The sequence below is a fragment of the Notamacropus eugenii genome, chromosome 4 (assembly GCF_028372415.1).
Source record: "Notamacropus eugenii isolate mMacEug1 chromosome 4, mMacEug1.pri_v2, whole genome shotgun sequence".
In the NCBI taxonomy this organism is placed as follows: domain Eukaryota; kingdom Metazoa; phylum Chordata; class Mammalia; order Diprotodontia; family Macropodidae; genus Notamacropus; species Notamacropus eugenii.
Genome location: NC_092875.1, coordinates 21,568,721 through 21,595,729, shown reverse-complemented (window position 1 = coordinate 21,595,729; position 27,009 = coordinate 21,568,721). Strand labels below are relative to the sequence as shown.

Sequence of the window (27,009 nt, the reverse complement as noted above, 5' to 3'; positions counted from 1 at the left end):
GTTTTTTCTCCATCTTTCCGGTCATTCGTCCTCACGAACGTGGGGCCATGACCAACTCTTCCTCCTCACTCTCTTCTCTTAGGGTACAATGTAAGAAAATCCTGGGTTTCCAGTCAGAACACTTAGCTCTCTCTCATTTTAACTTGCCTGTGTTACTTTGGGCACCAGTGTTTCCTTGTCTGTGGCCTCAATTTCCTTGTCTGTAAAATGTTGGGGTGTGATCCTAGGTCTTGTCAGTCAAAAAATTCAATTCAAGGAGAGAGAGGAACATATGTTAAACACTTACTATGTGCTAGGCACCTCTTTATAAATAATATCTCCTTTGATTTTCACAACAATCCTGAGAGGTAGTTGCTGTTTTTATCACCACATTTACAGATGGGAAAACTGAGACAGACAGAAATGAAGTGACTCAGAGTCTAGCCCAGAGGCCTATTTATTGGGCCATCCTAGCTTAGCCTAGTCCAGGTGGCACATTTGAATTCGACAAGACTCTTATTAAACACCTACTGTGTGTTAGGTATAGTATAATAAACGAGGTCTGGTTTTGGAATCAGGAAGACTCAGATTCAAGTCCTACTCAACATACTTAGTGACCTCTTGATGCTGTAGACAACTTAGTAAGACTCAGTTACAGAAAGATTGCTGTTGCCGAAGCGAGCTTCCATGCTCAAGGTTCCCTACCCTGATGAAAGCATTGGTTATGGAAAAACACTGCGTCATACATTTGTCTCTGTCCTCAAACAGTTTATATTGTCCTGGGGAACTATACCCTAAGTGAGGCATTATGGGACAGTGGGAAGAACTTGGGTTCAGACTCCATCTCTGACGTTTCCTTCTAGTGTAGATCAGCCTGGCTGGAGAATACAGCTGACCACAGCAAAAGGCCATCCGTGGCCCCCCTCCATGAGTTCTGCTTTGTTTTTAGTCATCCAGCGACTATTTTTGCCTGTCTACAGGATTGCTGTTCTGGGAGCAGTGGGGAGAGGGCTTCTGGGAGAATGCCAATGGAAATGTGACATTTAATCCTTCCCTAGAGTGGAGCAGCAGCATGGCTGCTGAGAAGGGCCCAGGAGAAAGGCAGCGTTGTAGCAGAGGGTGCCCTGGCCTCAGACCTGGGAGAGCTGCTCTGCCCTCCGGCTCTGGCCCCCATTCACGGGTGCTGGAGTGTCTGCTCCTATCTCCTGGACCCCAAACATGGATTTTCAACAGGAAGGCTGTTCCCTTATCTGAGAAGTCCTTAGACCACAGGGAGCTGCCCTTTCTCACACAGGGCATGTTCACTGCTCCTGGGCCCATTTTGGCAGAAAGGCTGGGGTGCTTTGGTGACACCTGATTTAATCAACTCCTGCTGCTTTTTCTCTCTCCAAGAACACAAATGCCAAATAATTTTTATTAAATTTTTTCATTTAAGAAAATCAAAAAATTATTAAAAAAATAAAAATTTATTTTAAAGACCATAATTTTTAAATTTAAAAAATTGTTTAAAAAAATGAAATAAATTTTTCTTTAAAATAAAACAAGATTTTTATTTAAAAATGGAATGTTTTTATTTATAATAATTTTATTAAAAATGAAATAATTTTTATTTAAAATATTTTTATTAAAACAGTTTTTATTTTATTTAACAAAATGTTTATTTTAAAATAATTTTATTAAAAACAATCACTTTTATTTAAAATAATTTTATTAGAAATGAAATCTTTATTTAAAAATAAAGTAGTTTTAAAATAGTTTCATTAGAAAACAAAATCATTTTTATTTAGCAATAATTTTATTAATAAGAAAATGATTTTATTTAAAAATGAAATGGAATAAAATTTTTATCAAAAAATTAAGTTTAAGAAAATAAATTTTAGCATGAAATAAAATTGTATTTAAGTAATTGTTATTTAAAAACAATAAATATTTAATTGAAAATATTTTTAAGATAAAATATTAATTTAAAATAATTATTAAAATTTAATTCATATTTGTATTTGACATTTTTAAAAACTGATTTTATCATTGTCTTTTTTTTTTTAAACATCCTGGTTGTTTCCAGAGATATCTCCTTCCCACTCCCAGTCCAATGAGCTCTCTTTTGTAACAAAGAATATCAGTTAAGAAAAGTTAATGGACCATGGACATACACAATCTCTGTAAGCTCCCTCTCACCCCCCAGAAAGAGGGAAGGATTAGGCTGGGGATAGGAAACTGCCTTTCCTCCTTATTTCGGCAGGACCCACATGGGTCGTCATAGCAGTGATTGGAAGCTTGACTTTCTTTGGGAGAATTCTCTATGTTCTCAGAGTCAGTGGATCTCTCTATCCCTTGCTTCTGCTCCCTTCCTTTTACTTTCCTCTTCCTTGTCATTTCTTGAGAATTGGAAAGCCCAGACAACCTCATTTATTTCAGATCACCAGAGCCTTAGTTTCCTCATCTGTCAAACGAGGGGGTTGTACCCAGCGCTCTCCAACAGCTCTAAACCTAGATATGATTCTGTGATTGTTCCCAAACACTTGTTCACACGACTTGTATTTTTTCAGTCATGGTCTTCATGACTTCCCACCCTTGGGCTTTTCTTGGCAGAGATACTGGAGTGGTTTGCCATTTCCTTCTTCAGCTCATTTTATAGATTAGCAAACTGAAGCAGACACAGTTAAGTGACTTGCTCAGGGTCATACAACTAGTAAGTGCCTGTGGCTGGATTTGAGCTCCAGTATTCCTGATTTCAGTCTGTCCACAGTGCCACCTGGCTGCCCCACGTGTTCACTTGTTCCTGAGTATATCTGAGAGAGTGGGTAGCAAATAGTGGGACCCTGAACTCTGAAAAGCCCCATCCCACTTTTTATCGGAGGATACTTGTGATTCTAAAAGAGTCAGGAGTCCCTGCTTTGAAACTTCGTCTCCCAATGCAAACTGCCAAATGTTCCTTAACCCAAGAGTTTCAGTGACTCATCTGAGGTGACACAGTTAGTCTGTGTCAGAGGTGGGACTCAGAACTGACAGTGAGGCTAGGTATGTACCCATTGTACCACACTGCCTCTCATGAAGCCATCTAGCTGATGGTAAAAGCAGGGTCATTTCTTTTCCTGTAAAAAGCAGAATCTTAGGATTTAGACACCTTAGTGTCCAGTACTCTCATTTTACAAAGGGAGGAAGCAGAGGCTCAGGGAGAGCAAGGTGACTTGCCCCCAAGCCTGGAGTGGTCTCCATCCTCACCTCTGTCTCCTGGCTTCCTTTAAGTCCCTGTCAAAATCCCACCTTCTACAGGGAGCCTTTCCCCACTCCCCTTTAGTCTAGTGCCTTCCCTCTATCAGTTATCCCCAATGCATTTGATCTCCAATCTCACCAGTACGTAGTTGTTCGCATATTGTTTGCCCCATTTAATTGTGAGCTTCCTGAGGGCAAGGGCTGTATCCCCAGAGCTTAGCATAAGCCTGGCTCCTAGTAAATGCTTAATAAATGCGTGTTGACTTTTTTGTAGCCCTAGAGCTTAGCACAGTGCCTGACTCGTGGTAAATGCATAATAAATGTTTACTGGCTGACTAGTAGCCAAGGCAGGATTTGTACTCAGGTCTTCATTGCATCACACTGCTCCTAGTCTCTACCATCAGTAACTCTTCCTCAGTGTCTGCTGTGCCCAGCCCTGTTCTGGGTGGTGGGGTGGTCACAGGAGGTAGCTGACATGAGCTCTTCCCTCAAGGACCCACCCCCCTCCTCCCAGTGGGGGATTGAGATTCACACAACAATGGAATCTTTAGGCAACAGCTGTGTCCTGGTTGGCTGTAAAAGCAGTTGGACCATTGGTGTTTTGTGTTTGATTAATTGTACTGAATTGATTGATAACGATTGGCCATTGACCTGAGTTCAAATATCACCTCAGACACTTGACACTCACTAGCTATGTGACCTTGAGCAAGTCACTTAACCCCAACTGCCTCATCCTGGGTCATCTCCAGTCATCCTGATGAATATCTGGTCACTGGATTTAGATGGCTGTGGAGGAGAAGTGAGTCTAGTGACCTGCACAGCCTTCCCTCACTCAGAACAAAGTCAAGTGCAAGTCACGTCATTATTTCTCTGATGGCATGGTTTTCTTTGGCAACGAAGGACAAACACACACACTTAGGAATCCTGCAACCTGTATGTATGTTGTCCTAATGAATGCAAAAAAACCCCAAGAAATAAACCTCAAAAAAAATCCTGTGTGACATTGTAATAGATCTCATTTCTTAGTTTAGCGCAGCACCTGGAACATAGTAGGTGTTTGATAACTGTTGATTGATTAATTAATTGTACTGGGAGGTTTATAATGTGTTTTTCTCATAAAGACCCTGTGAGGGTAGATAGGTCAAGGATTATTCGTCTCTGTTGGCAGAAGAAGAAACTGAGGTTCTGATAGGTATAGCTACCTACCCAAAGTCACAGAGCTAGTATGTATCAAAACTAGGACTTGAACCCACGTCTTTTGACTTGTAAGTCTGTCACACTTTTCATTACATTTAGCTACTTTCTCTCTTTGGTTACTCGGGTGCCACAGGACACTGAAAAAGAGAAGGTCCGACCTGCAAACAATAAATCCCCCCTGAGAGGCTTCACTCCTGCACCTGTTTCCAGGAGAAGGCACAGCTTCTGTAAAGACAAGAAAATGGACCCTTTTATGGTAAGTTTTCTTTTGCCTAAAACCAGCCATTCTGCCCCTATCTTTCCTCCACAGGGTGGGAGGAATGCTGGTACAGGAACATTTAATTACAGTGGATGTGCTTGCGAATGGTACTTCCCCCTATACTTGGGGTGATCTTTTGGGCACACTTGGGCACGGCTGTGTTCTGTTTTTGCGTTAATGTGAAGTGAAAGGAGTGGTGGCATGCTCTGGGCTTCATGAAGTGCGTCTTGATGTCCTGTTGCAGAAAAAAAGTCACTTTTTTTAAACTTGGGAATATGTGTTGGAGTAAATTGAGGAAATTTGAGAATACAAGATTGAATGAAATTTTTGTGGGTCACTGAAGAGCTTTGCATTTAATTTTGCGTCCTTTCTGGTGGCTAGATTTCTCTGTTATATGCTTTTTAAAAAAACATAAATGGATATTATGTTTTCCAAAGGTTATTTATACATCCGTTGAATGAGGGCTTCCTTAGTCATACTATTACGGTTGTTGAACATAATTGGATTACAGATCCTCCCTGGCCATAATGAATCATTTTGTCTTGGTCTATATTTTTCTCTTGCGTTTTCTGGTGTTTTCTTTAACATGTTTCCATTGACCTGCCTGAATGCTGTCACCCCGCCGTTGGTTTCCCAATGATGAGTGTGCTTCAAGGCCCATGTGGGTGGTTTTCTTTTTCCCTTTGGAAAAGTAATTATTGTCATTAGTTGTGAGTGTCAAGTAGGTACCTTCTAACTGAGTCACACTTAGCAGTTAGGAGATGGAGGCTAGCATTGTAGACTGTCCATACAGCCAACCTGCCTCTTCTGCTGGGGTGTTCTCCCCAGTGTGGAATTGTGGACGACAGAATGGAAGCTAGGAGAAGTAAACTCCCTGAGGACTGCTTAGTGTTTGTCTTTGCCAGCCTCTGGCATATAGTAGGTGCTTAATAAATGCTTGATTGGTTTTTGTTTGCTTATGTAAGTATGTGCTGGTATACCTCATGGAAAGTGAGCCTCCTGAGGACAGGGGCTGTTCAGTGTTTGTATTCTAGTGCCTGGCACACAGAAGGGGCTTAATTAATGCTTGTCGATTTGTGTTTGCTTATATGGGTATGTGTTGATATATGGATATAATTTATGGAATGTAAGCTGCCTGGGGACAGCAACTGTTTAGTGTTTGTATCCTCATTTCCCAGCTCAGTTCCTGGTACACAGTAGGGGCTTAATAAATTATTGATTTACATCTTGATTGCCTGTATGTGTCTAAAGAAGATGGAGTTTGGCTGGACTTGACCCTCGATTTTATCTTTGTATTTCTTCCTGTGTGGGAAGCTTGAGTCTGTGCTGGAAGCCCACCAGAATGGGTGTTCCTTGGTAGACCTGCTTCAGAAATCGCCTGAGGATTTTTTGGTTTCCTAGACGGAGCTTTATGAAGCTAACATAAATCCCAGCCCAGCCTTGCTCCTGGTGTGTGTCTAGGCTGTTTCGTGAGGCCCAGAGTCGTGAAAATCCAGCCCGTAAAGCCCATTTGGGCTCAGCCATTGTTAGCAGAAGTCTGGTGAAGAGAACAGCTGGAATCACTGTGTTTGGAGTTGCAAGGGGAGGTAGAGATTGTCTCATCTAATCCATTTACAGAAGAGGAAACTGAGACATTCTCACAGGTCAGACCATGGCACTCCCTCGCTTTCTCAGAAAGCTTTGGTGATCCCCAGTTACCTCAAGGAAAGGGATTGTTAATCTGGGGGCCATGGACCCTAATTTTCTTGTCATCTTAAGTACTTGATTTTATGCATTTTAAAACATTTTTCTGAAAAGAGGGCCATAGGTTTCCTCAGATCGCCAAAGCTGCCCATGACACACGCACAAAAAGAATTCATAACTCCTGTTCTAGTATAAAAAACAAGTGTTTCAGGGTGGCATCTAAAGACCGTCACTATGAACTATCTTGCCAATCCCTTACTCTGGGCAGACCTCATCTGGAGTATTGTCTTCCATTCTGAGTGCCACATTTTAGAAAATTGCCTTATTTCCTAAATTAGGGACTGGGATTGGCCCATTTATTAAGGTCCTAGTGCCAGCTGCTGGGGATACCAAAGATCAAAATGAAGCTGTTCCTGCCTTCAAAGAGTTTATATTCTATTGGGAGAAACAGCATGTATACTCTGCGATAATGGCACCGCCTGGTAGATTGTTACCCCCCACCCTCCCAGCCAGGGACTGCCTCATTTTTATCTTTGTAAGTACCTAGCACAGCACCTGGCACACAGCAGGTGTTTAATCAGTGCTTATTGGATTGAATTGAATTAGTAGGAAGAGTTGGGCATCCTGGATTTATTAGCTCTGTTCAGATGTTTAAAAGGCTAATTGTGCACCCAGATGGAGACATTCTGCTTGGTCCCAGAGGACAGAAGTAGAGGTGGAACAGAAGCATTTTCTAACAATGAGGGCTGTTGAAACCATGGAGTAAACTGCCTCTTGGAGCTGGCATTTGAGCTCCACTACTGCAGGTCTTCAAGGGGAGGCTGGCACTCCTCAGGAATGCCCACCACCACTCATAACTTCTCCAGGAATCTGTGACTTGACCAAGATCACACAGCTCAGGGAGATATAGTCCAGAGGAGGTGGAACTGGAAGGAACCTTAGAGATCCTGTATTCCAATCCTCTCATTTTACAGATGAGGAAACTGGGCAGAGTTTATGTGACTTACCCAACCATGTTGACTGTAGAATGTGAGATCTAGAAGGAACTTTGGAGGCTGCACATTTCTAGATGGGTAGTTACGAAGGGCTGGATCCCTTATGACAAACTCTGGTTCCTCAGTACCCTGACATGGTCAGGCCCCAGGGGGAATCCACCCCATCCTCCTTCCTTTCTCCCCTGGCATTCTCTCTCTCTCTCAGGTAGTGCTGCAGCCTTTCCCTAATCTGATCTGAACTGAACTTTTCCCGAGCAGACAAAGGTTAGACGGAAAAGAAGGGCCATTGAAAACCCTCTCCCTTTTTTTATAGTCCAGGCTTATCGGAGTTTCTCCCCCTTTCCTCGAGCCTCTTTGGCCTCATTTAACTGAAGAACCACTTCCTCTACCCCTTTGTCTGCTCTCCTGCCCAGCCTCTTTGGCTTTCTCTGCCTGACTCGTGGATTGGTCGTCTCCTGAGGGACCCAGCTGGGGCTCTCGGAAAAGACTGCATATTTCTGCAAATAGCACCCAGCCTCCTCCTCCTTGTCTGTCCCATTGCCCATCTGCACAGAGATGGATGGATGGGCTGGCCACATGACTGTCTTCCTGGCTCTTTCACTCTGATGGAGGTTTCTGATAGTGAAGGCAGCAAGTGGACTGTCCTTGGCACTTAATAGGGACTTGAACACTGATTGCAGCACACACAATAGGTGCTTAATAAATGCTTGCTAAATCACCTTGATTAGAATGCCAGCCAGGTAGCATCAACTGGTGATAGCATGGTCAGTTCATCAACACGCAGGTACACTAAGTCCCTCCCATGTGCCAGGCCCTGGGTTAAGTACCAGATTTACAAAGACTGATTCCAAATCTTTGCTTGGATACTTACTAGCTCTATGACCCTGGGCAAGTCAATTGACTTGCCTTTCTCGATTATTTCCTCTCTAAAATGGGGGTACTACTGACACCTACATCCCGGGGTTGTTGTGAGGATCAAATGAGGTAGTATTTGTAAAGTTCTCTGCAAACCTTAGGCCACCTGAGCAGAGGTGTGGAGGCAAGAGATGGGATATCGTATATCAGTTTACCTGGACTGTGGAGTGTAGAAAGGGGAATAATGTATATATACATGGAAAAGCACCTCTGATTGCTCCTACTAGGGGGAGCAGTGAATGGAGCACTGGGCCTGGGTTCAGATCCAGCCTTAGACACTTACTAGTTGGGTGACCCTGGGCAAGTCACTTCACCCAGTTTTCCATGGTTTCCTCATCTCTCAAATGAGCTGGAGAAGGAAATGGCAAACCATTCCAGTGTCTCTGCCAAGAAAACCCCAAACAGGATCACGGAGAGTGAAACATGACTGAAACGATTGAAAGACTACAAGACTTCTCACGTGGTGCTTTTAAACAAGCTTTACCGCTCGAGCTCCTCCTCATTGCCTGTCTCACCACTAACTTTAGCTTGGTCTGGGTCTAAGGTGCCCCTCCCCATCCCCCAGACTCCTGTAGAGCTAATTACTTCTTACCATTTTTCTGGAGGGTGTGATCACTCCTTTTAAATAGTGGCTTTCTGCTGCGTTTGTGGAGCCTCATTGAGGCTACCTTGGCCAGGGCCCTGAGGGAGCTCTTGTTGTTAGTCAAGGGGAGAAATCCAGTGGGATTCTTCCACTGACCAGCCTTTGGAATTCCAAGATGAACTTACCCAGTATAGCTGAGCTACCAGTCCATTGTAGGCTATAGTCTGGGCTACGGTTATTCATTCATTCACTTTGTTTCTCCTCTGTGGATTGTTAGGCTACTTTCCTTTGGGTTCTCTCTCAGCGTTTTATCTTGGTGTGGAGAGAAGTGATTTCTTTGGGGTTTCCCTGAGCTTCAGATCCTCCTCCCTTTAATACTTCCTAGCCTTTGTGAGCATGGGCAATCCACATAGGCCTCAGTTGCCTTCCTCACCTGTAAAGCAGGGATAATACTCCCAGTGGTACCTGCCTCACAGGGCTGTCAGGATCAGATGAGAGTACAGGCAAACCAGTTGTCAGACATTAAAGCAAAGGATCTGAAGCCCAGAGAGGGGCGCAGCTTGCCCAGAGTCACAGGTTGTAACAGTCCCAGGGTTCTTTCCATTATACCTTCCTGTCCTTGTAGGAGCACCACTTTAGAGTTAAAAAGGACCATAGATGAGGAAACTGAGTGACTCTGAGGAAATGACTTATCCAAGGTTACACAGGTAGAATCATGGGATTTACAGCAGGGAGGGAACTTTGAGGGCATTGGATTCAATTTTTAAAGATGAGGAAACCAAGTTTCTCCTGTGCATTTTGGTTCTTCTATTCAACATGACTATGGTGAAATTGTATTTAATAGGAATGTATGTGTACATACATCCTTTGGTGAGAGAGTGGGGAAAGAGAGGGGAAAGAAGAAGAGGGAGGGAAAAATATCTAAGATATATGAAAGTGATTATAGAACACTGAAAAGAAATAAAATAATTATTTAAAAAATAGATTAAAAAAATCAAATTCCCAAGGAGAAAAAGATTAGGAAACTGAGGCAGACAGAAGTTAAGTGACTTGCCCAGGGTCACACAGCTAGTAAGTGTCTGAGGTCAAATTTGAACTCAGGTCTTCCAGACCCCAAGTTTGGCTCTTTTCCTCCCTTGTATTCTTTCCCCACTCCATGACATCCCATCCCTTCTCTGTCCTGTCTCCATGCTCCCCATTCTGCTCTCAGAAGCCCAGCAGGCCAGAGTAATCCTCCTTCCTGAGCCAGCTTGAGGATGATGGTCTTGGTCTCCATCAGCCTTTTCCCTGGGCTGGCTTGGCATCGCTGACATTTGAGAAATGAGAGCTTGGTCTTTGTTCAGAGCTAGGGTTTGGCATCAGCTGTTTCTTATCCTTGCAAATGTTGCTTGACAAGGTGGAGAATCTCCCAGAATGCTAATGAGCATTCCGGATTTGCATTGGCCACACCCACATTTCCCAGGACTGCTTTCCTCTGTTCTTGTCCCTACCCCCTCCTTTCTTCTCCCCAGCCATTAGGCGATCCCTCCCACCAGCCCCTCTGGCACTAGGCTGAGGCCACTGGGACAAAGGCTTACAGAAAATCCATTAATTCAGTTTGGTCAGCATTTCCTGAGCTCAGCCTGGCCTCTTACCAGGAGGATGAGGCAGAGGGGAGAGCAGAGGGCTCTCCATTTGGATTAAGAGGATCTGGGTTCGAATCCCAGCTCTGCTATGTACCTTGACCTTGAAGTTACTCTGTGCCTCAGGGTCCTCAATTGAGTACAGCATAAAGAACGCTTGCTGTGGTGTCAAAGGACCTGGTTTCATATCCCACTTCTTAGACTTACTTCCTGTATTCATTTCACCTCCCCAGGCTTCAGTTTCGTCATCTGCAGAATGGGGGTCCCTGGAATGCCCCGCATTCCTAGATCCACTGTCCTGTGATCATAAGAACTGGTAGAAACCTCGGATGCCACCTGCTTTAACCCCTTCATTTTACAGATAAGGAAACTGAGACAGACAAGTTAAGAGGACCACATACCTATCATGTGGTGGAGTCTGGATTTGAACTCAGGTTTTCTGTCTCCACATGTATCATACTTGCTGCTTACTAACATGAGAAAGGTAGCAGAAAGCTCTGGGAAACATATCTCTGAGGAACTATCCCTGTTGTTATCTCCTTTTTACAGATGGGTAACCTGAGGCTCCTAGTGGTTAAGTGACTTGGCCAAGGTCACACAACTAGTAAGTGTGTGAAGTAGGAGTTGAATCCAAGACCCCTAACTCAAGTCCAGTGTTCTTTCTGGGAGGTTGACAGTATTTTTAGAGCTGAGTAGCAGAGAGGTTAGGCATTTTAGAATTATAAGTTCTAGGGCTAACAGATATTTAAAGGTCTCTTGGAGTCTGCAGGACCAGGTTTCTAATGTTGCCTCAGGCACTAGCTGTGTGATCCTGAACCCTCTGCGTGACCTCTCTGGGCCTCAATTTCCTCATCTGTGAAATGGAGTTGTATTTAATATTGTAGTCAATGAAGATCCCTCCTGGCCCTAAATCTATGATCCCATGATCCATGACTTTTGCAGAAAAAGAAAACTGAGACCCAGAGAAGTTAAGTTACTTGCCCTGTCAAATGAGCCATGGAGGATAGAAATCTTATTATAAGTGGAAGTTGTAGGATTAAGACCGAGGTCTTTTGATTCCAGGTTTCAGATTCTTTCTTTTCCTTTTCATTGTGAACTTTTATGTTTATATCACCTACATTTCTGAATGCTTCCCTCCCCAGGGAATAACAATCGATCAGTCAATGAAAAGTAAAGAAAAAAGAAAGAGAAGGGGGAAAAAAAAGAAATTCATTAAAACCAGCCAACATCCCCTAAGTTGGATAGCCTGTGTATGTGGTACTGTGCACCCATAGCCCCCCACCTCTGCAGAGAAGGGACATACATTTCTTGACATCCGTGAGCTTCCCCTCCATTGTTCTTTCCCACCTGGCTTTGTTTAGGCTCACTGCCTGCTTGACATGCTTTGGGTCACCAGTGGGATCCCTTGTCAGAATCCCAGAATCTCAGCGTGGGAAGGGACCTCAGAGGCTAGCCTTTTCTGGTAGCACAAAGCCTCAGAAACTACCAGTTTCTAGAGTTCAGACATGAAAATCAGGGTGATGAGACTCCCAGCCACCATGGGCTTTGCAAACCAGTGACAAACTAGGGGTTCTTAGCTCCCAGGGTGAGAAGAGAGCCTTCCTCCTTCCCTTCCCCAGGGATTCAGCCAATCAGTCAGCAGTTCCAGGCATGAGGGACAACCAGAAAACATGCCCAAAGCCAAGAGCCTTGTTTGGGGAACAGCCAGGAAGCCTGTACCTCAGATTATGCATCCGCTTCCCTCTTTCCCATAAAAAAGTTTGCTCTTCAGTCTCCTTTTGTCTTGGGCTAATAAAAGGCAGTGACTCTGGTTTGTCTTGTGGTCTAGTACAAGGCTTTATGTGTGTTTGTGTGTTCCCTGGTGGGAAGCCAACCCTTGGCATGGCAGGTTTGGATTGGATCAGAGGGTCTCTGAGATTCCTTCCATTTTGTGATTTTGGGGGATTCAGGGAATGGGATGGAGGGATCACTGAAACTCCAAACTGGCAGGGACCTCTGCAACACCCAGTCCAACCCATACTTGCACAAGAGTGGTGGTGGAGAACTCACTAGCTCTTAAAGAGACCCATCATTATTATTATTAATAATAAAAGCTAGGAAGGCTTGCAGTTATCTCATTTGATCCTCACAGTGACCCTGGGAGGCAGGGGCTATTATTATTTCAATTTTACAAATGAAGAAACTGAGTCAAGTAGAAGTTGATAGCTAGTATGTGTCTAAGGTGGGATCCTAGCTCAGGACTTCGTGACTTCAAGTCTAATGTGTGTGCGAATATTTTTCCTGATAATTAATTTAACTCTCTGGAAAACCATTTAGTCCAGCCCTACTCATTTTTCAGAGAAGGAAATTGAGGTCCAGGGAAGTGAGGTGACTTGTCCAAGGTTCCATAGTTAGTAAGTGGCAGAACTGGGATTTGAACCCAGGACTTCTGATTCTACTTCCACAGACTATCCTTGAAATACTCCAGCCCCTTGGGGAATCTTTTCTCTGAATTAGCCTTCTCCAGGTCCAAGGAACTTTAGAGGTCATCTCTTTTCCCCCTCCATTTACAGATGAGGAAACTGAGACTGAGAAGAGGTATAGTTGTAATCCTCCTGTGTGATGATCTGGGGGCTTTTCCTCTACTTTGTATCTGAAGACCCTCTAGTTTATCAGCAGCCATACCAAATTGTGGGTGTGCTTAGCACAGAACACAATCCCCAACATGTGGTCTGATCAGGGTAGAGTGCCATTAGACCACCTGTGTCCCTCTTTGCATGCAGTGTGTGATCCTGCCACCTTCTTGGCTGCCATAGCATACTGTGGATTTAGGATGAACTGGAAATCCACTTAGACCCCCAGATCATTTTCAGGCAAACCTCTGCCCTTGCGCCATCTCTCCTCCAGCTTGTACTTTTCAAATCATGTTTTTGAACCCAAGTGGAAGATTTTTGTACTTATTGCAGTTGAATTGCATTTATTCAGTTCAGTCCAATGTTCTAACCCAGCAAACTCTTTAGGGATCCTGTATCTATGCTTTAGGGTGTTAGCATCAGCAAATGCAAATTTCCAAATGTGGGGCCCAGATAGGGATAGATAGGAGTTAGGACTGGACTTCATTGGTATGAAGAACTTGCAGGTGTGGACATTCCCTTCACCAGTGCAGATTCTCTGTAATTTATAGCCTTAGGATTGCCTGGAGTACTGAGAAGTGAGTGACTTTCTAGTAGGGGTATGCTGGTATATGTTTAACAACCACCTTTCTGTGGCAGTGGGAGGAAATGTACCCATGACACATTTTAAAATTTAATATATATCACAAATTTTTTTTCACCCTTTGGTCTAGACAAGCATAATAAGTCAGGCCTTGATCTGTAGCATTTGTAGGTGTCTGAGATATAAATGGTCACATAAACATTTAACAATTGGCTTCCCAGACCACTTGGAACTGACTGTACCACCTCCCTGCTTGCCAGGGTCACCAAGCTAGTGTGTTAAAGAGTCAGGACTTGATCCTAGGGCATCTGAGGTATAAATACTCACACTGAAAATTTAACAATTGTTTCCTCAGAGCCAGTGTGAGTTGGCCAGGGTCACAAAGCCAATATGGTTTAGAGGTAGGACTTGAACCCAAGGCTTCTGAGGTATAAATGCTGAAATTTTAATAATCAGCTCCCCAGAGCTGGTTTGAATTGGCTGTAGCGCATCTGTTCATGCTTGTCACAAAGCCAATATGTTTATTTAGAGGCAAGACTTGAACCCAGGGCTTCCTGATTCCAGGATTGATTCCCCAGCCACTACACCTGCTTAGAACTGAACCCACCAGTGCTCCAGGTGTGGTCTAACCAGGGCTGAGTATATTACACAGCAGCAGTCTCATTTCCTTTGTTATATAAGCCAGACTTTTCTTAATGCAGCCTAAAATCTCCTTAATTTTTTGTCAACCCATTGGCATTTGGGTTTTCGGCTCCTTCACCATGCATTCCATTTGGGCGGGCGAGCTGTGCTTCCTTGGACGTTGGGGATTTTCTCCTAAATCCCCAAACAGGTCTTAGATGGCCAGATCCCAGGAGAGAGACAGTGAGTAAGTAAGTGGCACATGCTGGGGTGGGGGTGGGGTAGGTACAAGAATGCTCCATCCACCTAGTAAATTTCACTTTGTTAATTACTTTCCACCCTTCACCTGCAGACAGGAAAGGACTCTGAGTCAGGCTGATTCTCATCCCTATTAACCAATGGCTACTAATCATTGGGTTTTTCTTTATTATATTCACTGGAAGCTTTAGGGTCCTATTACTTTCCAAATGGATGAGCTGAGATTTAAAAAGAAATTTTTTTCCTTCTACTTATTTTTTTGCCTAACTTTCCCATCCTTCCTTTATTTTTAAAACTGGAAATGAATGATGAATTAGATGTCTGAGGACCTGGGTTTGAGTCTGAGCTTTGCTATTTACTGCATATGAGCCCTTGGTTCCCCTCTTCTCTCCAGCTTCAGTTTCCTCATCTGTTAAAATTTGGAGGGTTGGTCAAGAGCCGGTTCCCCATCCCTGACTATACTTTTTTTGGTGTCATGGACCCCTTTCTTGTCTGGTGAAAAAGAATGATATTTTTAAATGCATAAAATACCTAGTATTTCAAAGGAAACCAAAGGTTAGTGGAAATAAGGATGATTTTTTTTTCTATCTAAATTCACAGACCATCTGAAATCTATCCACAGATGCCCCTTGAAGCCAAGGTTAAGAGCCTCTGGTCTAGACTCTAGATAATTTCTAAAGTCTCTTCTGACTCAAACCTTTGAATTTAAAGAAAAGAAGCATGATTGAAGATTTCTTTGGAATAGGGATTGGCAACCTTTAATCTATCTTAAATATGACATGGGAGGATTTGGGGGCCTGTTTTAATCATCCCCTCCACTTTCTACTCCCCTCCTCTCCCTGCCTCCCAACTCCTTCCCCTCCATGGCTAGTGAGAGCTATTTTGCTCCTTGGAATTAAATTGATATCCAACCCTCAAGAGAAGATGCAGGCACACCTCCCCTCCACACCCAGTGTGATGGTCCAGGGGCGTCTCCCCTCCACACCCAATTCTATGAGAAAAAGGGGTCAGGACTTTGACTTGACACTTAGTAAATGTTGCCAACCCCACCCTTGGCTGAAAGGCAGAGTCCATGAAGGGGGGTAATGTGATGAAAATAATATATAATGCGACATAGTAAAGCTGAGAAAGCAGGGTTGTCTAAAGTTGTTTGGGACCTCCAAAGTCATCTGATCCAAGCGTATCACTTTTGCAGATGATGGAAACTGAGGTTGAAATTCCAGTTGTGTCATATTGTTCCCAAGTGACCTTGGATGGTTACTTCCTCTCATCTGTGAAATGAGGAGGTTGGAGCAGACGGCTTCTCCCAATCTTTGGTTTTATTGTCCAGTGACCTCTTGGAGCCTCAGTTTCCTCATCTGTAAAAGAAGAGAGTTGGACCAGATGACCTCTGAGGTTTCTTTCAGGGCTAAATCTATGATCCTCTGAGACTATCCTTTTTGGAGAAAAATGAAGATGTTAAATGGGGTTTGACTTTAACGCTGTTTCTATTGATGGAATTTTCTTAATTTTAATACTGTCTTTTGGTCTCCCCCGCCTCCCATCGGAGGCTTGTGGGAGGGAAGGTCCTTGAAAGTCTGATCAGGAGCTTCCTCTACTCTTTGGGGGCTGGGAGGAGGGCCCCTTCACCATCTCTAGCTCCAGAAATCGCTGGGAGCATTGACTGGGGACAATGAGGAAATTCTATCAAGGAGTCTCTGGTTTCAGCACCTGCAGATGGCACACACCTCCCTCCCAGCCCAGGGTGTCTGAGGAGAAACAGAAATCGTTGGGCTACAATGAGGCATGTTCTGTGGAGGGGCTGGGGCTCTCTGCCGGCCAGGGAATTGGCGCTATATGATCTCCTTTGGGGGCCCCACTTGACACTTTGAGCTGAGGAAGCATGGAGGACATCCAAGCCTCCACTTACTCGAAGAACAGATAGGGTGAGGCAGGAGGAAAGGGAGCCTTCTCGAGATACACTCAACCATCCCCATCCCTGTCCACCTTGGGCTCCAGGGTGAGAGCCTGGCCATGGCCACTCATCTTGGCTCAAGGGCCCCCTCTGGTGGAGGCCTTGAGCATCTCCAGGATCTTTCTGCACAGAAAGGCTAAAATGGAACTCAGGGGCTTTGGAAGTAGGAGCTAGGGAACAGGAAAGGAAGTGTAGTCGCTGTTTATTTAGTCCAGTGCCAGATCAGGAAACTGAGACCCAGAGAGGGAAGTGAATTTAATTTTTAACTAGAGGTGGAAAGGCTTTTTACAGATGAGAAAACTGAGCCTCAAAGGGTTAAATGACTTTCATTTGTTGCTGAAGAGCAGGAAAGTTCTTGGAGGGCATTGAGCCCATTTTACAGTTGAGTAAACTGAGGCCCAGAGAGTAGTTCAGTGTTTGGTGGTGGACAGCTAGCTTTCTTCTCCAGGACAGAGTCACAGACAAGGGAATATAGCTTGTTGAGGATGAGGATTATTTTTATTTTTGTCATTGTGTCCCAAGCACTTAGCACATAGTAGGTGCTTTTCATGCAGTTGGTGCTTAATAAATGGCTTGCTTTTGTATATTTTTATATGTGTACAGTAGAGAAAACCAACATATTGTGCTCAAAGAACCTGGATTCAACTTACCACCTGTGCAGCCTTAGGTAATTTGCCTCTATTTCCTGGTCAGCAAAATGAGGGAATTGGACAAGATGACTTCAGAGGCCCTGGCTGGCTCACCATCTGTAGTTATCCTCCCCACTGCCTCTAGATTGAATGAAGCAGGAACAGAGGACCATAGTGTGAGAGCAAGAAGGGCCCTTAGAGACGACACTGAGTCCAACCCCTTCATTTAACAGAGAAGGAAACTGAGGCTCAGAGGTGAAGTTACGTCACCAGAGTTACACAGTGTCTAAGACAAAATTCCAACTCAGATCTTGTAGACGCCGATCAAATAAATTACACCCTCTAGTTATTGTGATACAGTAGATAGAATGCCGGGCCTGGAGTCAGGAAGACTCACCTTTCTGAATTCAAATTTGGCTTCAGATGTTAGTGGTGTGACCCTGAGCAAGTTACTTCACCCTGTTTGCCTCTGTTTCCTCATCTGTCAGATGAGCTGGAGAAGGAAATGGGCAAACCACTCCAGTGTCTCTGCCAAGAAAACCCCAAATGGGGTCGTGGAAAGTCAAACATGACTGAAGCGATGGAACACCAACAACATATTAACACCTGCTCTGCCCAGGGAAAATACATAAAATGAGTGCTAGATAGTAGACTTTTAGGTTCCTTCCTTGAGGACTTCCCCTTTGTATTTTCTTAGAGCTCTTTTGGGTCTTTGCTTTGTCTGTAACACTCAAACTTGAATCATTCTTTTGTATGCCTTTAGATATTTGGGGTCTAGAAGCCCTTGGAGCCCAAGGATCCTGGTTATTTATTTATTTTATCATCTTTTCCATTTAACCAGTTTTTTTTTTAATTGAAAATACTTTTTCAATGAAGACCCACTCCCCCACTTCTTGCCAGTTCTACTTCCTCAACATTGGGAAAGCAAGGAAGACAGAATCCCCTGTCATTATCATGTAGCCAAGCAAAAGAAATCCCCAAATTGGCCACATCCAAAAGAATAAGTCTCACACTGTACTCTTTAAGTGAGGACATGGTGAAATAGGTTCATCATGAGTCCTCAGGAATCATGGTCCTTTACCAATACTTATTAAGCTCCTCCATATGCCAGGCCCTGGCCAGGTACTTGGTGTACCAAGGCAAAAATGAAACAGTCTGTGCACTCAAGGGACTTACATTCTGCTGGGGGAGACGACATAAGACACCCTTAAACAAATGTCACCTCTCAATTGCTCTAGGCCTTTGGCTAAGCGTATAAACCTTATAACATAAAGTTTATATATAAGCTGGGGTGAGGAACCTGTGACCTTGAGACCACGTGTGGCTTCTAGGTCCGTAAGTGTGGCCTTTTGACTGAATCCAAATTTTACAGGACAAAGCCTTTTAATAAAAGGTTTAAGTAAAAAATAAAAAGATTAAAAATTGTAATAAAATTTAAAGAAAGGGACTTAAGGATCTAGAAGGCCACATATAGCCTCAAGGCCGCAAGCTTCCCACCCCTGATATGTAAGAAGGTTGCCCCTTCACCAAAAGGTTCCCCATCCCAGCAAAATCACACGTCTCCTTTCTAGCCCTGTCTTTCTGAGTAGCATGAGTATGAACGAAAGTAGGCCTCTTAGAGGGCTGAGAAAGAGGGAACAGGTTTGGCATGAAGAGTCCCCTCCTCTATCCCTCCTTGTTGCAAAAGTCAGCTCTGTTTGGACTGCTTTGGCATTGAGATCAGAAAGAGACCCAAGCAAGGCCCTTCACTCCCTAGGGACCTTCTTGCTCTGGGACCCAAGTGGAAGAGACAGATGGGTATACCTTGGCCCAGAGTCAGCAGGTGACTCAATTTGTCACCTGCTGCCTCCCCAACCTTTTTTTTTTTCAACCAAGCCTGGGAACTAGATCCAGAGGAGGGTTTGAGGAGAGGGTGGGCTTCATTATGGGTGGGTCTGACTTAGATTCAGAAGAGATCAATCAACTCAAGCCATACCCAGCTTTGGAGCCCCAAGAATCCCAAAGCTTGGCCTTGGGCCTGGATCTTTAACATTTCAGGCTTGGCCAGTCCTTCCTGTCCCCACGGTGTGCGTCCCTAGCCTCCTATCCACGGTTATTGGGTTGACCCCTGAGACCACATGCCCACAAATGCTCTTTTGTGTCCTTTTCTTTTCCCTTTTTTTTTAGTGAGGACAATCAGAACATTCCTTTTCCCTCCCTGGAAATCACAGAACCCAAAGACTGTCCTGAGCTGCTTCATTGAAGAGTCTGGTTGGGTTCCTTAGTTGACTTGGAGCAAGAGATGGTGACTCAAGACCTGCTATTTCTGCCTCGGAATGGGCTTGGAGATGATGAGATTTCTAAAGTAAAGACTGGTTTCCTTTTTGGCGTAATAGGAAGAAGCCAGACCTGTGGGGGGCATCCAGGGCCTGGCTGTGTGATTCGCCCAAACCGGCAGGACAAGGCATCCCCCTTTTCTGGGCATCCATTTCCCATCTACAAGATTGGGCATGGCGATCTTCAAGCTCACTTTTGGCTCTAATAACTCTATATTCTTCATTCTAGATCTCTATTAGCTCTGTCACTTAGTGTTCTAAGGACCCTATCAAGTTCTGGACCCCTCCTAGTTCTAACCTTCAGTTTTGTCCCTCATTTTTCCTAGTCCTTCCTAGTTTCATCATTTTGAATTCTAAATCATAAAGCTGTGATTCCACAGTCTAAGGACCCTATCAAGTTCTGGACCCCTCCCAGTTCTAACCTTCAGTTTTGACCCTCATTTTTCCTAGTCCTTCCTAGTTTCAGCGTTTTGTATTCTAAATCATAAAGCTGTGATTCCACAGTCTAAGGACCCTATCAAGTTCTGGACCCCTCTCAGTTCTAACCTTCAGTTTTGACCCTCATTTTTCCTAGTCCTTCCTAGTTTCAGCGTTTTGTATTCTAAATCATAAAGCTGTGATTCCACAGTCTAAGGACCCTATCAAATTCTGGACCCCTCCCAGTTCTAACCTTCAGTTTTGACCCTCATTTTTCCTAGTCCTTCCTAGTTTCAGCGTTTTGTATTCTAAATCATAAAGCTGTGATTCCACATTCTAAGCTGTGATTCCTGACATTCTGTGGATAATCCTGGTATGTTGGGAATGGAGGGTAGGGGTGGGCATGAGGAAACCAGTCATTAGCCTTGGTTCACCTTGGACCATGTCAGAACTAGAACTCTCCTCTCCCTCTCCTCTCACCCTATCCCATGAAGTGAGGAGTTCCGTGGCTGATGGGCTGATAGCGACAAGATCCCAGCAGGAGAACCTCCTCATGGGTCAGCCCTCAACCAGCATGTTCATTGGGGCATTGGACCTTCTCAGGACCTCTGAGCAGCTGGATGGCACTGGTGCCTTCCCTCCATTGATGCTGTCCAATTTAGACTAGGTCTAGCTTGTGTGGGGACACATTGTCTCCCCCATCATCTGGGCTCCTCCAGAACAGAGGCAGTCCTTTTCCTTGTATCCCCGACATTTAGCACAGTGACAGGCACATAGTGGGCACTTAGTACTACTTAGTAATAAAGTCCTAAGGGCTGACTTGCCCAAGATCACACAGAGCCAGCATCACTGAGCCACCAAAGTCCATCAGAGGCCATCTGGTCCAACCCGCTCATTTTACAGGTGAAGAAACTGAGACCCACAGAGGGCCACAGATGGAGAGTGGAACAAGGTTAGTCTGCATGGCTGGGATTATGGGAACCCAGCTCCGCTGCCTCCAAATCCAGCTCCACACTCTGCCTAAAGCCCCGTGTTGTAGAACACCTTGAAATCCTTCACCTGCCGGTGTCAGCATCTCAGAAATGCCCCGAGGGACTTTGGCACATCTTAGTGAAGGTGTGCCAGCTGGGTGAGCTGGCCCTGCCCTCTCCTGTCTTCAGGGTTCTTCCAGGAGCTTGTGTGGGCCTGCTTCCCTTTACGGGTAGGCTTTCACCTTGTTCGTTGCTGTGATTATTGTTTGCACACGCACATGCACACACATGTATAATATTTTATATGTAATATATGATTACATCCAATATATTCTACATGCTCATCCATAAATATACGTATGAAATTGTATCAATGACAAAATATGTACCCATATAACATGTGTGATGTATTCTATTGTATACCACATAATCATGTATAGCATAGCTTGTTACATATTTGAGGTCCTGAAGAATCAGATGCAGCTAAACACATAGATGCATCCATGTAGACATAGTCTACATATATACACACGCACACACATATGCATATGCACACATGTATACATGCATGTATTTGCACACATCGGCACACATGTATATAGTCATGTGTATATGTTTGTGTGTGTATGTGTGTATACACATATATGTATGCGTGTGTGTGTGTGTGTGTGTGTGTGTGTGAGCGTATGAGAAACCACAGCTGGCCTTTAGAACTGAGGAAGCGTTCTAAAGGATCTGGAGGAGATGAATACAGAAGTCATCTCCCTAGAAATTCTGTCTTTTGTTCTGACATCACCGTCCTTTCTGAATTAGCCCTCCTCTTTCCCCAACCCCTCAAGCCATCCTTTGTAACAACAAATAAACAAGAAAGGGTTGGGGAGCTGTGGGGGGACAGTGTCAGCAAAAACCAGACAGCAAATCATGAGTCTGAGGCAGTGCATGCACCTTCCCCCACGGTGGCAAACAGGTGTATTCATTTCCTGGGGGCAGGTGGAGTTTCTGCTTTGGTCACTGCAGTTACATCACATTCATCTAAAAATGTTTTCATTGATTTTTTCACGTCATATTTTCCTTGGTGTCTCCCCTCTCTCGTAACAAAAAGTATTTTTAAAGACAAAAAGAAAAATATGACAAAGTCAGCATGACTCATAAATACATTGAAAAGTCAGAAAATGTGCAGCGTTCAGTGCCTGTGGTCCCAATTCCACAAAAGAGTGGCTCAGGGTAGGAGCGGTCTCTCCAGTCTCTCCTTTGGAATCACATAGGATTCAATTCACTTTCAGGCAGGGGGTTTCATGGTTATAAGACTTACTCCTTAGCCTGGCCTAGGGTGGAGTTCAGAATGATCCCATTTCCAAGATGAGAGAGAAGGGCTCTAGCTCTCCAGCTTTCTTTTGGTGGGGTATGGAGGCTCTTCTCCCTGATAGATTCTACAGGACACTGAGTTTTTTATGACTTTGGAGCCAAGGCCAAACCAGGAAGCCATTCAATTTCCCCTTGACCTGGATTTACTAAATGTAGAGCCCTGCACTAATAAGTAGCTGGGTAGGACTGGGGAAAGACAGGGAGAATGTCGTTTCTGGGGTGGCAGAGCATCTGTCCCTAAGCCTAGGACCATAGATGGGACCCAGTTTAGCCTGGATGGTGTGGAAATAATGGGAGCAGACCTTAGGTATAGTGGGGATTCTGCTGATGAAGGTGGGCTCCCTCTCAGTGAAGGCTTCAAGGTCAGGCTGGAGGGTCACTCATTGGGACTGACTTGGATGACAGACTTGGCCAGATAAGTATGGAGTTGAGTGGGTGGCCTCCAAGACCATGGGAGAATCTGTGCATGTAAAGAAATGTTTTTTCTTGGTGGTCCTGAGGGGAAGGGGTATGGACGTCATGGTTTGAACTCTCCAGTCAGAAACCTCATGCTTACATCCTCCAGTGATAGCCACAAGTGTACAGATGAGTCAGTATCTGTGTTTATATCTATATAGAGGTAGATGTAGATGTATACAGACATATGTATGTATATATATATATATATATATATATACACATATGCATATATTGTATGTGTGTGTGTGTGTGTGTGTGTGCACGCGCGTCTATCTATATTTTGTTTTGGAGAAGCAGTCAGGGTTAAGTGACTTGCCCAGGGTCACACAGCTAGTATGCGTCAAGTATCTGAGTCTGGATTTGAACTCAGGTCCTCCTGACTGCAGGGCTGGTGCTCTGTCTACTGAGTTAATATCCACTGAGACTAAGCCATGCTGCCTCTTAGATGGACTCCCGGATCTGTTTCTGAATGAGAGACAGGCCAGTTCAGGGTCAAGACTTTTGGTTTTCTGTGCTAAGAGTATTCAATTTGGAGTCCTAGAACCTGGGTTCAGATTCTGCCTCTGTTAGCTACTGTCTGTGTGATGTTAGGTAAGCCACTTAACCCTTCTAGGCCTCAGTTTTCTCACTTGAAAAAATGAAGGGGACTCAGAATGGGATGACCTCTGAGGTCCTGTCTGGCGTGAAGTCTTTGGGCCTATGCTCCAGTGACGTTGCTTTGGTCTGTTTAGCAAAAGTCCAGTGTAGAAAATTCCATCTATGGATAAATTTCAGGAAAGCTCCTCAGTAATTAATAATCTCAGCAAATTGTCTGGAGTCAGAGAGGTCTTGCCCAAGGCCAATTGATCAACCAACAAGCACTTCTCTATTGAGTAGTTGAACAGTTACTACATGGCAAGTCAACCAGCATTAATTAGGCACCATGTAAAGTGTAAAATAAGCATTTACTAAACACCACTTAGTACATATCAAGTCAACAAGCATTTATTAAACACCACTTAGTAGATGTCAAGGCTGTAAGCATTTATTAAGCACCTACTATGTTCCAGGCACTGTGCTTGGCACCAGGGACACAAAGAAAGGTAAAAATCATTTAGATAGGATTTGAATGTGGGATATGTTAACTTCCAAGTCATCCCACAGCCACAATGCTATGGTGTCTCTCTTACCATTTGTTTGTAAAGTGTATTCCTTTTCCTTGGAAAGATCAGTCTTGCTAAACCAGTTGTTGGTTGGTTTGGGCAGGAGATGTCTCCCAGAGAGAGAGACTTGTGGGATGGCCATAGCGTTGTGGAGGTGGTGGGAGGCCTTTTACAGCTAGGATTGTTCACCCCCTGGCCTGGGAATTTGCTGGGGCAGCCCCATACCCCTTTATGTGGAACAGAGGGAGTAGGCCCTTATCCTGTCCTTCCCAGGTTTCCCTGGGGCTCAATCATTGTTGGAGGTTGAGTATATTTTCTGAATGAAGCCTGGGCTGTGCTCACCTGATTTCTGGGCCACCAGGTGACCTCTTGAGGGGGAGGGGGCATTGTTTGAGCCAGTGGGAGAAGGGCCTCTGAATTTTCATCTTGTCTTTATCAGCAAGCATGCTTCCTCGTTGTCTGCTAAAGAGGAGGTGGAGAATGTCACTTTTTCTGAGGTGAGCTAAGAGAAGGATAAAATTTTGAAGGCAGGAAATCTGGGTTTCTGTGGTCCCATGTGCTGAAGTTTAGAGCTGGGGTGGGCCTTAAAACAGTTACTGTTGGGCCTGCAGAACCCACTGTCAAAGCTGGAAGGGGCCTCCGATTGTAGGACATCAGTTCATCAGTCAAAAACATTTATTAAGCACCTACTATGTGCCAAGCCCCATTGATACAAAGAAAGAAACAGTAAAAATGAAACAAGCAAAGAGATGGCTAAATCCAAAGGATAAGAGGAATATAATGAATGGGATGGGCTGCAGGGTGATTTTATTGGTAGAAGAAGCTTCTAGTGCCAAGGGCACCTACTTGGAGAATTGCCCAGGACATTCAGTGACTTGTCCAGAGTCATTTGGCTGGTATTTGCCAAGGTAAGATTTGAACCCTGAGGAAGAAGGAACACCATGTTGAAAAAAATAAAGTAGGAGCCTTTTGCTAAAATAAAAAATACCACACAACCCACATTTATTAATCACCTATTGTATGCAAAACTCTATGCTAGGGGCTAGGACAAAGTTAAACTGAGACAGATTCTGCTCTTGTGTAACTTATAAAGACTCATGGGTGTCAGCGGAGCTAAGTGTGACTAAGAGATACAGCCATAAGGAGCAAGATAATTGGACTGGATGATTTCTGACATCCCCTGTTCTAAGGCCCCTCCCAGCCCTGACATCCCCTCTTCTAAGGCCCCTTCCAGCCCTGACATCCTCTGTTCTCAGGTCCCTCCCAGCCCTGACATCCCCTCTTCTAAGACCCCTCCAGGCCCTGACATCCTCTCTTCTAAGGCCCCTTCTAGCCCTGACATCCTCTGTTCTCAGGTCCCTCCTAGCCCTGATATTCCCTGTTCTAAGTTTCCCTCCTGGTAGAACATTCCATAATTCTGTTGAGGGATGGGATGTAGAGACCCCAAAATACTGACAGCACGGGTCTTGCGTGAATGAATTTGACACAAGCCTTCTTAAAGCCAAAGAAAAACAGTTTATTAAAGATTTGCCATATGGGTTGACTCTTAAGGAGGCTAAACATTTGTAACACTTGTATTCACAAGTGGGCCAGATAGAATCTCAGCTAGACAGTCTGAGCTGGATCGAATCTGAGTGCCTTCATGGAGGTGAGATGGAACTTAAATACAGAAAAAGACTGAGGGAAGAATCCAGGTGTCACCAAGTAGTCTGGGGTGCCAGGGATAGTCTTGATAGATCAAACCCAGGGAGAATCCTGATATCCTGATGGGAGTGGCCAGTAGTCCAGACTATCCACAATCCAGTCTGGGCAAGTTGGACTTCAAAATATGCTAAGTAGTCAAGAATGTCAAAAGGATGCTAAGATCAAAGAAACAGAATGCTAAATGGTGATCAGACAGGGAGTATCTGGGCTGGGAGAAATGGAAGGGGAATCCAAGGGCCCCCCTCCCCCCAGGGGCAGACTTTCCAGGACCCTTTAGACAAATGTGACAAAAGCCCTCCTGATCCAAGAGGAAAAGATCTTGGCTTGGACTTGTACCCCATCAATTCTATGAGGATTTCTATAAAATGAGTACCACTTTCTGAGCAGTCCTGGTTCTCCTCCTGCCCTCCTGCCTCCTCTGATTCCCTGCTTGGAGCTGGTGGCTTCACAGGGTCCAGGGCTGTTTGGGACATTTTGCTCACTTCCATTTTCTCCCCTGTCTCTTCTCAGAGATGGCAGAGAGACACAATACTAAACAGATCCTGAAACTAGCCCGAGACCTCGTCTACAAGGTGCAGACTCTGATCGAGAATAAGTAGAGGGCCAGTGGTGGTACCAGCGTCCCCTGGAAGTTCCTGCCTGAGGCTTTGGTTGCATCTTCTTTCGTCTGGTGGTATCCACGCTCTCCTGAAAGACTTTGGGACCTGGCCCAGGACCCAGGTTGTGCTGCCAGCATCTGGAAGGGTCTCCTGTTCGGATCTGCAGCTGGCAGGAGAGGGGTTTGTTCCTTCGCTACAACTTCATTCCTATGTGTTCAACCAAAGATCTCCAAGTCAGAATCGTCTCTTTTAGGGGGAGGAAGGGGCTGACTGGAAAAGAAAGGAAGTGTTTCTCCTTTGCCTCACTGCTCTTCCTGTCTTCCCTCAAGTTCCACCTCCCCTGGTCCAAGCAGTTCCCCTATCTTCTGAAGAGCAGGGGTAATGGGGCCTTCCAGGAAGCAGACCTGGGAGAGTCAGCCCTAGCTGCCCCAGGCTCCCTCGTCCCTTGTGTGAACAGTGGGCAGGGTGGAGAGCCACAGATGACCATAATGAAGGAATCTAAGTCTCTTTCACCTCCTTCTACCCACTGCCAAGATCTACTGGCCCCAGTCTAGCCCAGAAACCCCAGAAATATACAGAATAGCCCAGCTTCCTTTCTGATGTTTGGGTATCTGTTCGATGCTGCTCCTTCTTCCCTTCTCCCAGGAGGACACCCTATTTTTTCCTCAAAGGGGAACCTTCTTTTTTCACACCTCAGTGCCAGCCAAAGGTCTGGATCCCAGCAGACAAGGATTTCTTCCTGACAGCTCTCACTGGGGCTAGGTAGGGCTGTCTCGTGGTGAACTCCTAAAGGATGGACAAGATCAGAGAGCCCTTCCTCAGTGTCCCCTTCCTGGCTTTTTTTTTTTTAATTTAGGCAGAAGAAAGATGCGGATTAGTCCTGTTGGATGACCCAACAGGGAACACTGGAGGTCTGGCTGGGTGGAGCCTT

General features: G+C 44.7%; 2 protein-coding genes across 4 annotated transcripts in view; one reads left to right on the top strand and one right to left on the bottom strand.

Annotated features, from left to right (window-relative positions):
- Positions 1-27,009, top strand: part of LOC140499107 (uncharacterized) — a 392,730-nt gene that overhangs the window by 121,421 nt on the left and 244,300 nt on the right.
- LOC140499108 (uncharacterized) overlaps positions 1-27,009 on the bottom strand; it is a 264,366-nt gene that overhangs the window by 94,250 nt on the left and 143,107 nt on the right. The gene's annotated exons all lie outside the window — the stretch shown is intronic.